Genomic DNA, 15,194 nt, shown 5'->3' on the forward strand with positions numbered 1-15,194 from the left:
TTTGTAGAGTTCTAAGGTAAAGCAATCTAATTGTGTCATGCTAGTCGTTCATCCTACATTTACCAACTTTTTCAAATATTTTAATTTTATCTACATGTTTTCCCATCAGCATGCTCCTTTTCGTAAGCATCCTTCATTGTTCCAAGGCACAACTTATATCGCTCTGAATTTCAGATGAAAACATTTTAGGCCTATTTATGATTGTGTTTCAATAGACATGTATACACATGTAAAGTAGCGTCAGTGTTATTTTAAAATACACTTTCAATAGTTCTCATTGTGCTGATATTAGCAAGGCACTTAAGAAAATGCTTCCAGGTGGCAGGCACCTGCTCTGGCTTTGAAACACCAACCTCAAAACCTACAGTCAAGCACCAAAATGCGGAAGAGCAACAAACTATATATTTCAGCACCTAGCAGTTTTGGCAGCTTATTGGAACTGGTTATTGCCAGCTGGGCATTTTGCCATTTCCTTGAGGCAAAATTAAAGTGGAAGATGCAAGGGTTTTATTGTAATTTTCCACCACATATTTATATCATTATGGGTTTTGTGCTGCTCTAGTCCCCACACAGTCTTACTGAATATCTTCTTATTATGTCACTGAAATTTGAAGCAAATATAGGATGATGCAGTGAAAACAAGTGGGCGCTGTGTATAGTAAATGATTGCTGGAGATAACACCATGCCTGCCTATCAGAATGGGCTACGTAATTTGCAGGGCCCCATGCAAGATGAAAATGCAGGGCCTCCTGTTCAAAATGCAGAGGAAAAGTTCCATGAAAGGTTCTGAAATATCAAGATTTTCTCTTTCTTCTGCTGTTTCTCTCAACCTGCCCTGGTGTTGTTTATTTGTTATTCAATGTTACAATCCCTCAGGCACAGAGATACCTGCAGAGTGAGAGCTGAGCTTCTGGGGTAACAACCCACATGCACACAGACTGCCCATACACTAGGTACTGACTTCCCCAGTCCCTCCAGCCACAGACCAAAACTCTGGACACCAACTGGGGCAGGGGAATCCAGGCAGACATCTCCCTTCTCACAGGCCCATCACCCCCCAACCCACAGACCCCGAGGAGCACTGCAATCTCTACGCAATGATGTGTGAGGTATCCAGATGGGGGTGGGTGAGAGGTGTGCCCTACTGAGGCACTGCTGTGATGCTCCAGGATGCGGCAACCACATCAGTGTCCTGTCCTGAAATGTCCTGGGCTCCTGCTCCAGACCCCGACCTTCCCCTGCCAGGGCTGAAGGCAGCAGAAGTTCTGGGGTAGGAGCAGGGAGGAAGAGGCCAAGTCCTGGGGGTCCTAGGAGGTTGGGGAGCAAGCAGAGGAGAGAAAAGAACCCAGCCCAAAGAGGTGGTCACCTGAGCCACAGCTTCCGGTCCCAGAACAGGCTCCATTATCCCATCAGACTTCACTGACAAGACACAAATTCAAACATAAAACTAAAGATTTCAAGACAGCAAAGTCAGGGCATTAAATCCCAACGGAATGCTCTGGTCACAACCCTTGAAGCCAGCCCCAATTCATATAGAAACCCAAGGCCTGCGCTCACTTCTGAAGCATACTTATTATACTAACGTTAGAGAAGAGAGTCATTATTAGCATGACCCCTGCACAAGGACGGCACACGAATTTGTTATGTGTCCCATATTTTTATTTTATAGAACTAAATGAAAATAGACACACACACACACACACACAGACACACACACACACTAATGAATATGCATACAACCGGAGAAACCTGAGTACAACCAGGGAAAGGTGGATCGCATCAATGCCAGCATCTTAGTTGTGACAGCATACTATAGTTCTGAAAAATGTTACCATTGGGGGAAATCAGGTAAACTGTACAAGCGATTTTTCTGTATTATTTCTTATAACTGTGTAATTATCTCAATTTTTAAAAAAGATCCAATGCCTATTAAATGGACAAAATACAGTACACAGGCAATCGTTATCCAAACTACCCATACCTGGATACATTCAGAACTCTAAGTTGAATATAATTTGACTTGATATGATGTAAAGGAGCAATCCTTTAAATAACTAGCTCAATTCAAATACAAAATCTGCAATCAGCATGTTAACCACACAGTACACTCTCACGAGGAATGTCTTTACCTATATTTCTTGTTTAAATGTCTTTTATCTACTTAAGATAAAATAAAAACACACAATCTAGAAACTATAAAAATACCCTGGAAACCTGAGTGGTCGATGCAAAAGCATGTCTCTATTCACAAAAGGGGGAGAATTGTGTGTAGAATAGTAGCACAAAATCAACTTTAAAATGTTAAGTTCTCGCATCTAAAAATGTTGTCTGCATACCACTTACAATTGAAAGTACATATTTGATGCTGGTACAGTAACTTGATTTTTACATACAAAAGATAAAACATCTTGCCTGTCAGATGCTGAAACATGAAAAGTGTAATAGGGGAAATCTGAATTCTCTGGGCTGAGTTGCCCAGAATCTCAGCCAGATGCGAATTTTATCTTGCTTTTCAGGGCTGTGTGTGAGCAAATGCCTAAAGGGGATCAATTTTGTCCGTCCTAGGTGAAGGGTACAGCCACATCTGTAGGGCCTCAGAGACAGAGACTGCTCAAAGGTACCTAATTCTACTCTGACTGTATTAAATAAGGTAATAGAAGAGACACACTTACACCACAGAGCCCATCACACTGGATGTACTCAATACTTTAGCAATTTGTATCAACCATGGCAGCCTGCTCCCACTCTGACCTCTCACGTCCTTAGCACCAACTCAGTATAAATTATACATCCGGCTATTGTTTCTTGCTCTGTCAGACAATACTCACAGCCAAGATAAACCCACCTTTGCAGAGACCTGAAGAACTGATTACACAAAGAAAGAAGTTTGGGATCCAAATGAATTTTGCCACTGCTAACTCTGTACCTCTGGGTAAAACACTGAGCTGTTCATTAGTAAAATGGAATTTGAATTTCAAAGGTGAATGAATATTCATTCACTTTGGGTAATTGCATACTAAGGTATTCAGAAAATATTTGTTGAATGAAAGACTGAATTAATGAATGGATACGTACAGACTTCAACCTGGCTTTTTTGTCTTTACTAGCTAAATTCCCTCTCGGCTTCATTGTAGAATTAAAATATCAAAGTCAAAGGGGAGGAACCACCAATAAAACAGCACCTTATTCACAACCTCACTTGACGGGATGGTGCTGCCCCGCTACATAATTAATCACTGTCAGCACCAGTCAGGGGCAGACATGCCAACAACGCTATGTCAGGATTTGCCAGGTGTGGCAAATTACCGAGTGGTCCTCTAGCCAAGTTTGAGCCTGGAAGTCTAACAAAAAGCACTTAAGAACCTCCTGAGGCCGGAGAGCAGTGTTGGCTGCCTATCAATGTCTCCGTGCTCAGGGTGCCCTAGTTTGGTTCTGGCAGTCTCCAGTTCCTCCGGGTTCCTAGGCTCCTGAGGTGCCAGTGTACTGAGGAACTGGGCTTTGCCCCGTCTCATCTTGGGCCTTCAAGTTCTGAACAGCTCAGCTCGGACGTGTGTGCATGTGCCCTAACCACAGTCCACACACCTGCTTTGAATACACTTTCTCAAAGGTAAATTCAAAGCCCTCTCCCTCGGCACAGGCTCAGATCCCAGGCTGGCTGCACGCCCGTCTCAGTGGTTCCCGGCTGCCTCCATTGCTGGCACTGACACAAATGCAGCTTTGTACCTACTCACGGCAGAAACCTTGACTCTGTTCTATTCTCTCATTGATGCCTTAGCACTCAAAACTCAACTACTTATACTCATGAACTTTAATTAACTACATGCAAAATTTTTAATGACTGAGCAAAATACAGGGAAGGACCAACATGAATTGTGTCACTGTATGAACAGCGTAAAGGATGGTTTACTATTTAAATAAATACTGACCTAAAAGAAGATGACAAACGTGTGGTTTAACACAGATGAACAATGCAAAGTGTTTTGTGTTGATTCTCAAAGACTAGTTTTCTAAAACGTGCCATTCAAATCAATTGCAGCTGCAACTTCCCTGTGCTTCTTCCCAGCTCTGAGAAGCTTCTCACTACCTTTAAAGCTAAAAAGCTACTGAAAAAAAAAAGTGCATAAAATGACCTTTTAATCATCAAAGAAAAATTACCAAGTTGACTGCAAAGTACTGTAACAGCAACTAATTAATCATGACATGACAAAACTGCCATTAGAAATATCTAAATTGTTTAAGAGAAATAAAAAAGAAAGATAAATCAAACTTATGGAAACTAGCTATTTCTTTCTAATCCACTAAGGACATCGTAGTTAACATGAATACCATAGAGAGTCATGTGATTTATATCTTTCCAGCATATTCTCATCTCTCCATTCCAGACATTCCCTTTCAAAATGTCCCTAGAGGGAAACTATTGAGAGCAAGAGGTTAAACATGACAATGAGAGGAAAAATCCACGAGCAAAATACAAGCCTTTGGAACAAACTCAGGTCTGAATATGAAAAAAAGAAAACAGAAAACGAGGGAGAAATATATTGCTAACAATCTAACCATTAATCCGAGTAGCACTTAATTAGAGAGCCTGGAACAATTTACAGGACTATGCAATACACATTCACTACGAATTCAGCCTGATGCATCACGTAACATCCACCTGTCTCGAAGGTGGGATATGTCTCCTTCTCTCAGGGTTCTTCCCAGGAGACCAATAGGAATGTATGTACTTGAAAAATCTTTAAGTGGACTCACAGTCCACTAAACGCTTCCAACAGTGCTTCTCAGCACAACTCCAGACCCCATTTCTATTTCCAGGTAAACTACATCAATTAGAATAGCTCTTGTGTCTACCAGTTTCAATGGGGTGCCTGTTTCCTACATATTAATAATACTCATTTCTTCATTAACTAAAAAAAAATTCTACCTTCAGTGTAGGTATAAGCAAAGGGAACACAGCCATGTCAGTAAATAATCAAAACTCCTCTTAGAAGCTTTTTACCAGCAGTTTACAGAAATCAGCACAGAGAGAAAGCCAGGCTCCCGGAGCTGCCTGATAAAAGAATTAACCATGAGACACACATTCAAGAATGACAAGACAAACATGGTAGTATGGAGCTGATTTTCATTCTTTTTAAAAATATGTTTGATTGTTACTTAAGTCTATTGTTAGGAAATTTACATGGTAACATAATAGAAAAGTTGTTACCCATGAACACAACATTGAAATAATCTGTAACGTTATTAGCTTTTTCTCATCATTCACTGTCCAACACATGAACTTCTTTCACTTATCTACTGCCCTTAAGTTCTAGATGATCTTTTTCTATTAAATATATACCTTTAGTCACATCATTAATAATCTCCAAAAGTTTATGTTAACTCTGACCTTGCCTTGTGTGAAGATACTGGTTTAGGGCATCTTTAGCTTTGCTGACAGTTTTATGTTTCAATGGATGTCATGCAGGCCCTCAGCTCCCGCTCCCTGCACAAGAACACAGGATATGGTGAGGCCAAAAAGGAACACCCACAGAGCTATAGATAGGGGAGTCATACCACTATATCCTCGATGGCAGCTGGTCGAAACACAAAAGCAAACATCTGCTAGTACTCCAACAGGGGGTCTTCCTGCACCCCAGTCTCGCTGGCAGCTGGGCGAAACGCAGGAAGTAGGATCCACACGATCCATAATCCGCCATCCTCTCTTGCTAACCCTACTTGCTAGCCGCAATACGTCATCCGCTTTTCTGTCAATCAACCTACCCCTTGCTAACGGCAATCTGCGCTTGCGAGCTCAGCCGTGGCAGTTCTATCAGTGGCCAATGGCTAACTGGTTACAGCTGATGGCCAACTAGTTACAGCTGACGGCCATCTACTACCCGAGCCAGCACCTTTCCACGTGAGGCCAAGAGCCTGAAAACTTCTCTCTGGAACTCTGTCCCCACAGTGGAGTATAAATGTTGTTGCTATGGACTGAATGTTAATGTTTCCCAAAATTCATATGAGGACTGACAATTAGGTTCACAAACTCATCCTAGAAAAAGTGCTACCCTGTTTCCCCAAAAATAAGACCTAGCCGGACAATCAGCTCTAATGTGTCTTTTGGAGCAAAAATTAATGTAAGACCCAGTATTATATTATATTATACCAATATTATATTATTATATATTATATCATATTATTATTATATTATATTATATTATATTATATTATATTATATTATATTATATAAGACCCAGTTTTATATTATACTAAAATAAGTCCCCGTCTTATATTAATTTTTGCTCCAAAAGACACATTAGAGCTGATTGTTCGGCTAGGTTTTATTTTGGGGAAAATACAGTACATACCTACCTCACTGTTGCATATCACTATGGTCACCTTCGAAGTCCTCCCCTTGGGAAGCTATGTACCGACACCAGTGCCTAATCCACCCTTCAAAGCAATTTAGGATCTCTTTTTCTGGAATGGCCATCAGAGCTGTCGTCATATTACCCTTGATGTCCTGATTGTCATCAAAATGTCTTCCTTTCAATATTTCCTTTATCTTCTGGTAAAGAAAGAAGTCACTGGGGGCCAGATAAGGTGAGTAGGGAGGGTGTTCCAATACAATTATTTGTTTACTGGCTAAAAACTCCCCCACAGACAGTGCCGTGTGAGCTGGTGCATTGTCGTGATGCGAGAGCCATGAATTGTTGGGGGAGAGTTCAGGTCATCTAACTTTTTCACGCAGCCTTTTCAGCACTTACAAATAGTACTTGGTTAACTGTTTGTCCAGGTGGTACAAATTCATAATGAATAATCCCTCTGATATCAAAAAAGGTTAGCAACATCGTTGCAACAGGTTTGCAAACTTAATTGTTTGCAAACTTAATTGTTTGCAGACCTCCTATGTTAAAACTTGAATCCACAATGTGATGGTATTAGGGGGTGGGACCTGTAGGAGGTCATGAGGGTGGAGCCCTTGTGTTGGGATTAGTGCCCTTATAAGAGACACAAGAGAGAGTTTGCTCTCCTTCACAGCAAGAAGAAGGCCATTTGCAAACCACAAAAGAGGGTTCTCACCAGACACCAGATCTGTTGGCACCTTGATTTTGAAATTCCCAACCTATAGAACTATGAGAAATAAGTGTTCGTCGTTTCACTTGCGTAGTATCTGTGGTAATTTTTCATAGCAGCCCAAACTAAGACAGTTGTCATCCACAGTATCATGCCCTCAATGAAGTACACCATTTATTCCATGTAACCCTATGGTACTAAATACGGTTTCCACATGTTGAAATGTACCCAAATACTGGCAGTCCAAGACAATATGCTTTCTCTGCTGCTGCCTACAATATAAAATAAATATAAACTACCAGTGACATACTAGGTTTGAAAAATAATTAACTACATTTAGATAAAAAAGATATATTAAGGTCTGAAGGTTTACAATTAATTTTTCTAAATATACATTTATATACTCCACTTTTATGCTAGCTGGTTTTTTCTTTTGGTGTTTTTGTTTTAAGAATGAAGATATATATATATATATATATATATATATATATATATATATCTCCTAGGATGATCTTTGAAAGTGTTTTCTTTCACCTTTACATACCTGACATCTATGAAATTTTAAAACAAATGTTCTCCACAAGAACAATGAATTGGGCTCCTTCTAAATCAAAATGAAGACATGCTACGAGTAAGCAGAGATCCAGGAATGAATAAACATCTTTAGCCTTTTAATAATGCCTTTTCTCAACCAAGCCAAAGTACAAGCATGAGTGGCAAATTAACACATGTTGACTTTTGAAAAGATTAAATTTTAAAAAATCATCTGCAGTTCTTCAATTAAGGGCCCCCTACTTCTCTGAGGAGGACTCTCTGAAGTGCTGTGAATGCCACTAAGCCATACCACGAGGAAAAAGAATAAGTAAAGGAAGATTGAGGGTGGGGAGACATTTGTTTTTAGTTAACAAACCTACAATTTACTATATTCCAGGCACTATTTTAAATATTTTACAAATATTAATTCAATAAATCCTCATAACAATTATATGAGGAGGTACTGTTATGTAATTCCCATTAGAAATGAGAATGTAGGGAAAGAGACAGAGTCACTTGCCTCAGACCACTAGGCTATTAAACTGCTTGGGTCAAGATCTGAACCCAGGCAGTAAGACTGTATAGTCCATGCTCTTAATGACGGCCTTATTCTGCCTTTCCTGACCACTGTTTCCTTAATTCTTCTCATAAACTCCACCAAAAATCTGCTTAAAGAAAGAAAACATCTTTATTACAAAGGAAAATAATATAACTTTGAAGTTCTTTCCTCCACAGTTAAAGGCAACATAAACTATTTTCATTGAAAAAAACTGACTTCCAAATACAAATGACAAAAAACAGCAGGGAAGGAAATGCTATTTTCAAGTTTTTAGGAGGTTATCATAAACAATGAAGAGAGAAAAACAAATTAAAGTTTAAAAAAAAGGTATTTGACAGTATCCCTTTTACCTCGCTGCCTGTGACAATTTGACTGCCCTGCGTCCACTGGCTGTGTAAAGCACCCTACAGTGTGAAAATGAAAGATGACCACACTTGGAAAGAAAAGAGAAGCATATTGTAAGCAAGTGTAAATGCACAGTAAGGTCTGGATGTGTGGAAATAAGCCCAGGCTGCTCCTCGATTCATGAGTTTAGCTGAGATGGCAGAACAGATGACAAACAACAAGAAAATGAAACACCATACCACACAATTCTCTCCAATAGTGGTGATAAATATCCACAGAAGCTTATTTAATTTGATGCTGATTTACTGTCTTGTTTAAACATTCTAAATATTAGTTATCTATTAAATATTCATGTATTATGCTTTAATACCTTCAGGGTTTTATTCTCCAAGGAATTAATTTATAAGAACCTATAGTCAAAATAGCACACTTTGCTCAAAATAACAGCAAAAGCTTTTATTCAAAGACAGTATCAATTGGTCAACATATGGAACTGAAGGTGAACTAAATCTTCTTGGCATTTAAAACTTCAAAATATTGAAATGAATATTTGATTTGAAACACATTATTTTATTTCAAAATAAAACAAAACATTTACTTGTTCTCCAATACAATTATTTCTGTTCAGTTTTAGTATCGAGGAAAACCCTACAGTAGGCTTTTTCTTCCTTTTCTTGCAGTACCAGAAAGAACCTACTTACCAAAAATTGGTTTATTCAACCTACTTCTTTTGGATGTAAACATTGTTTTAAGGATCTGCTTAATTTCTGTGTGAAGTTCCACAGATAATATCAATTTACTCAAAGAAAATTAAGTATTAACAGTTTTAATGCAGTAATTATTAGATGTGGTAATAACCTACTAGCTCAAATCCAACTATTTTTTAGTTTAAGGGAAAAAAAATGATTAAGCAAAATCTACTGACACATAAAACTCCAAAACAAGGAATGCGGTATTGAAAAACAAAAGGGGGGGTGGGGCACACTACATTCTTTAAAAGTCAATGTTGTAAAATACAAAGAAAGCCTGTGGAAATATCCACATTAAAGGAGGATAAAGAGGCATAACGACCAAATGTAATACCTGACCCTAGGATGGATCCTGCACTGGAGGGGTGGGGGTGAAAGCGTACTCTAAAGGAACTTATTGACTCAGCTGATAAAAATGTAATACGAATGATAAAATACTTTATCAGTAATAAATTTATTTAGGTTGATAATTATACTCTAGTTATATACAAGAATAAGCTCTCCTTAGTAAATATACATTAAAGCAGGTGGATGCAAAGAGTCATGGTATGCAGCGTCCTCAGATGGTTCAGGGAAAGAAAGCCTGAGCATGATGGAGAGAGCACAAAAATGATAAAGTGAATGGGGTGAAATATGTAGGGAAATCTGGGTCAAAGAGCAGTATTCTTTGTATTATTTTTGTTGTTTGCAAACTTTCTGTGTATTTGAAATTATTTCCAAATAAAAAATGAAAACACCACCACTGAAAAACTGTTGACTTGAACCAGTGGTGGGAACTAAACCCACTCGTTATAGGACACAGACACACAAAGTCCCTCATGCACACCCTTATGGTATTAATGCTATGCTGTGGACAATCACAGACATTCAAGTCTATGACGATCTTGGTCCACACAGACTGCCAGTCATTTCTAAAGTTAAAGTCTCTACAAAAAGGCACTCCTGGATACACTCCAGTTCCTCAGACACTATAAACTCAGTCTCCACGATGAGGTGAAGTACATCTACTCTAAACACAATGGTTGTACGATTTCAAAGCCACCACAGATCAGCCCTAGAAATAAGCTTCATCCACATGACTGATCTAGAAGCAATGCCTTCTGGTACAACTCTAATGGTGGTCTAACTTACTAAATATTTGCTTACAGCCTATTATGTGCAGACACTAGGCTATGTGCTAGAAAGAGAAATATATGCTTTGACACTGATATTAAGGAAATCACAATTCAAGGAAAAAAAGACATATAATTATATGATTGCAATAGAATCTATGGAATGCTGCTGCAAGAAAGGTGTGTTTCAAGTGTTCTGAGAAGGATTCAGTGGATACGTGAGAATTAGCTTCATTCAGTTGTTCAGTAAGTATTTACTCTGTGTCAGGGAAAGGAACCTTAAGGATGAATAAGTACATACTCCCCCAGCTGACAGGAAAAGAGGCGAGAAAGGAATTCTAGGTAAAAACAACTAACAACTAGAGTCATGAAAGTGGAAGCTGTTTTCACTGAACAGTAAGGGGATCAGTATGGCTGGGAGCACAGCATCTCCTGGGGGGTGTGGATAATGAGGGAGGTAAAAACAGTTACCGCAACATCCTGATAACCTTGTATGACAGGCCATGGTACTACAAGGTAATCCTATGGAGGAAACGGCAGAATATTTTCAGCAGGAAAGTTTAAATGATGAACTGTTTGTCATGGAATGATAATTCTGGTTGAAATCTCGAGCATGAATTATCAAGAAAAGATGGGCATGACATCCCATGTTCACATGTAATTGCGACAGTCTACAAGTGTGATCAGAACTTGAACTGAAATTACATCAACAAGAAAAAAGATATTTAAGGAAGCAGAATGGGTAGGGCTCAGCAACCAACTGATTGTGTATAATGAGACATGGTGGGGATGGGGGTTAAGATGATGAAGCTTTCTATGCGTAGATTATACTTTGGGGTCATTAACAGTGACAAAGGAAAAGGGGAAACGATGAGGTCAACTTTGAACATTTTGAGTTTGAAGTACCAGCACAGTATGCTTAGAGACGTTCGATACAGAATTTAGGATTATGTGAAATACACTGAAGTCCAGGAGAGAAGTTAGGGTAAAGGTAAAGATGCTAGGGTCATGTCGATGGTGATTAAATACAAAATACTTTTCTTGTATTCTCTAAAGAAGATTGTGAAGACAGTTAAAAATAGATGTTTAAAGATGATCAGAAAGAAAATAAGCCAAGAGAAGGAAGAAGAATAAGAAGAGTTATGCAGTAACCGGTATTACATGCTATTTGCGTATGGGTTAGGCACCCAGTAACCACAGTTCAATCACCATTCAGCACACGTTCACTGAAGCCTATTAGACATCAGATGCTTTGCTAGATCTGGATGACAGGCACACCTCGTTTTATTGTGTTTCGCTTTATTGTGATATTTACAATATTGCATTTTTTATAAATTAAAGGTTTGTGGCAACCCTGTGTCAGCACGTCTATGGCACCATTTTTCCAACAGCATTTGCTCATTTTGTGTCTCTGTGTCACATGTTGGTAATTCTCACAACATTTAAAACTTTTTCATTATTATGATATTTGTTATGGTGATCTGTGACCAGTGATCTTTGATGTTACTATTGTAATTGTTTTGGGTCACCACAAACCGAGCCCTTATGACGATGAACTTAATCAATGAACGTTGTGTGTATTCTGACTGCTCAACCGACCAGACATTCCCCCGTCTCTCTCCTTCTCTTCAGGCCTCCCTATTGCCTGAGACAACTATATTGTAATTAGGCCAATCGATAACCCTACAATGGCCTGGAAGTGTTCAAGTGAAAAGAGTCACACATCTCTCACTTTAAATCAAAAGGTAGAAATAATGAAGCTTAATGAGGAAGGCATGTCAAAAGGTGAGATGTGTCAAAAGCTAGGTCTCTTGCACACAACAGTTAGACAAGCAGTGAAGTCAAATGAAAACTTCTTGAAGAAGACTAAAAGTACTACTCCAGTGAACACATGAATGATACAAAAGTGAAAAAGACTTATGGCTGCGATGGAGAAAAGTGCTAGTGGTCTGGATAGATCAAATAACCCACAACATTCCCTTAACCTATAGCCTAGGAGCAAGGTCCTGTGTCTCTTCAATTTTGTGAAGGCTGAGAGAGGTGAGGAAGCTGCAGAAGAAGAGTTTGAAGCTAGCAGAGGTTGGTTCATGAGGTTTAAGGAAAGAAAACATCTTCCTAACATAAAATTTCAAGGCGAAGCAGCATGTGCTGATACAGAAGCTACAGCAAGTTATCCAGAAGGTCTAGCTAAGATAATTAATGAAGATATCTACAATAAACAACAGATTTTCAATGTAGACCAAACAGCCTTATATTGGAAGATGCCATCTAGGACTTTCATAGCTGGAGAGAAGCTTCAAAGCTTCAAAGGATAGGCTGACTCATTTATTAGAGGCTAATGCAGCTGGTGACTTGAAGCAATACTTATTTAACATTCTGAAAATCCTCGGGCCCTTAAGAAGTATGCTAAATATACCCTGCCTGTGCTCAATACAACAAAGCCCGGATGACAGTACATCTGTTTACAACATAGTTTACTAAACATTTGTAGCCCACTGCTGAAACCAGCTACTCAGAAAAAAAGATTCCATTCAAAATACTACTGCTCATTGACAACGCACCTGGTCATCCAAGAGCAATGAGAAATATGTACAATGAGATTAATGTTGTTTTCATGCCTGTTAACTCAACATACATTCTGCAGCCCATGGATGAAGGAGTAATTTTGACTTTCAACTCTTAGTATTTAAGAAATACATTTTGTGAGGCGATAGCCGCCACAAAGTGACTCCTCTGATGGATCTAGTCGAAGTAAATTGAAAACCTTCTGGAAAGGACTCCCCATTCTAGATGCCATTAAGAATATTCGTGATTCGTGGGAAGAGGTCAAATATCAACATTAAAAGGAGTTTGGAAGCGGTTGATTCCAGCCTTGATGGATAAGTTTGAGGGGTTCAAGACTTCAGAGGAGTAACTGCAGGTGTGGTGAAAATAGCAAGAGAACTAGAACTAGAAGTGGAGCCTGAAGATGTGACTGAACTGCTGCCATCTCCTAATAAAACTTTAATGGATGAAGAGTTGCTTCTTATAGATGAGCAAAGAAAGTGGTTTCTTGAGATGGAATCTACTCTTGGTGGAGATGCTGTTGAAATGACAACAAAGGATTTAGAATATTACACAAACTTGGTTGATAAAGCAATGGTAGGGTTTGAGAGGACTGACTCCAATTTGGAAGTTCTGTTATAGGTAACATGCTTTCAACAGCATCATGTGCTACAAAGAAATGGTTTGTGAAAGGAAGAGTCATTCAATTAATTAAGCTTCACTGCTGTCTTATTTTAAGGATTTGCCACAACCACTGCAACCTTCAGCAACCACCAGCCTGATCGGTCAGCAGCCATCAACATGGAGGTAAGACACTCCACCAGCAAAAAGATTACAACTTGCTGAAGACTCAGATGATGGTTAGCATTTCTTAGCAATAAAGTGTTTTTTTAATTAAGGTCTGTACATTGATTTTTCAGGCATAATGCTATTGCGCACTTAATAGACTACAGTCTAGTGTAAACATATATTTTACATGCACGGGGAAATCAAAAAAATTATGTGACTTGCTTTATTATGATACTTGCTTTATTGCGTTGAACTAAACCTACAATATCTTGAGGTATACCTCTATTATGCTAGCCAAGTTTTCTATTACATTTGAATAACACAGTGACTTTAAGTTCAGATAGAGTTTGAGTTAAGTTCTCATTCTATTCACTCTCTCCTTACACATTAAACTGAAAAATTAAAGAAAGGAATTTATTTTAAATTAAAGCATAATCATGGACATAATAGAACCTGTATAGCATTCAGGGCTTAGAAAACAACACAAAGAATAACACGTTCACAAACTAATTACTGGATGCATTCACCCTTCCTTTAAAAATTATTGATGGAAAAAATATTACAATGGGTCATGGCTAAAACAATGCAAACTTTTGATTGTAACATAAAACTGCCAAGAGATTCTGGGTTAAACAATAAGCATCGTCTCCATGGAATGTCTATAGATGTTCATGTGAGGGCACGCGTGTGCACACATACACCCACACCTCCTCCTCAAACACACAGACTTCACAGTCAGAGCAACCTTATAAAACACTTTGCCTTCATCAGCCACAGCAACCCCCAGTCTGGTGCGATCATCTGCCCTCTCACAGAAAGGGTGACACCTGTAATCAGTAACAGCCTAGCAACCGGGTTTTACAACTAACTCCATGAACCAATTTGTTCTCTATGTATTTTTTTTTTAATTTCATGATTAATTACTGACCAGATCTTCAATGTTCTTGGCTTCCCAGGTCACTATAGAATGCAATCTGATTTTCTTGTACAATCATTTGAATAAATAATACACAGTCATCTGACTGCAAGTATTTGTTATAAGTGAGCTATAGAAAAAAAATCAGTCACAGATCCAGTCTCCTAGCTTCAAAATAAATGATGTAGATACGATTTATTAAGAATTCATTGAGTGTTTTTCTTTGTTTTTTTTTCCCCCCAGAAATTATCTGCATTTTACCCTATGTGCATTGCACAACCTTCTTTTTCAATTTCTGACTCTTTCTCTTAGGTCAATCTTCATGTCTTCCTAACTCAGTAAATAAAAGCTCAGATCCAAAATGGCTTTGTCACTGGACAAAGCATGGTAATAGGGTAATAATTATTTTAGTGTTTCAATCTGGACAGTCAAAAAAGGTGACCTTACAATGAACCTCCTGCAAGAGAAACAGTTCTGTTTATAAATAAAATCTCATGTTGAGAGATCCTTAGCTTCCAAAGGAAGAAAGCAATCACCATGTTTGGAGGCAGTTAATGTTTTGCCCTTTACTTTAGGTACATAGTATCTA

The 15,194-nt window shown here is 38.6% G+C and overlaps 1 protein-coding gene and 1 non-coding gene across 3 annotated transcripts in view; one reads left to right on the plus strand and one right to left on the minus strand.

The window, feature by feature from the left end:
- Positions 1–15,194, minus strand: part of PRKD1 (protein kinase D1) — a 299,064-nt gene that overhangs the window by 206,532 nt on the left and 77,338 nt on the right. The window lies entirely within an intron of this gene.
- On the plus strand, positions 1,553–1,661 carry LOC117024257 (U6 spliceosomal RNA). Its single transcript, XR_004423342.1, has one exon. It is a non-coding gene; the product is annotated as a U6 spliceosomal RNA (small nuclear RNA).

The sequence above is a fragment of the Rhinolophus ferrumequinum genome, chromosome 6 (genome assembly GCF_004115265.2).
Source record: "Rhinolophus ferrumequinum isolate MPI-CBG mRhiFer1 chromosome 6, mRhiFer1_v1.p, whole genome shotgun sequence".
In the NCBI taxonomy this organism is placed as follows: Eukaryota; Metazoa; Chordata; class Mammalia; order Chiroptera; family Rhinolophidae; genus Rhinolophus; species Rhinolophus ferrumequinum.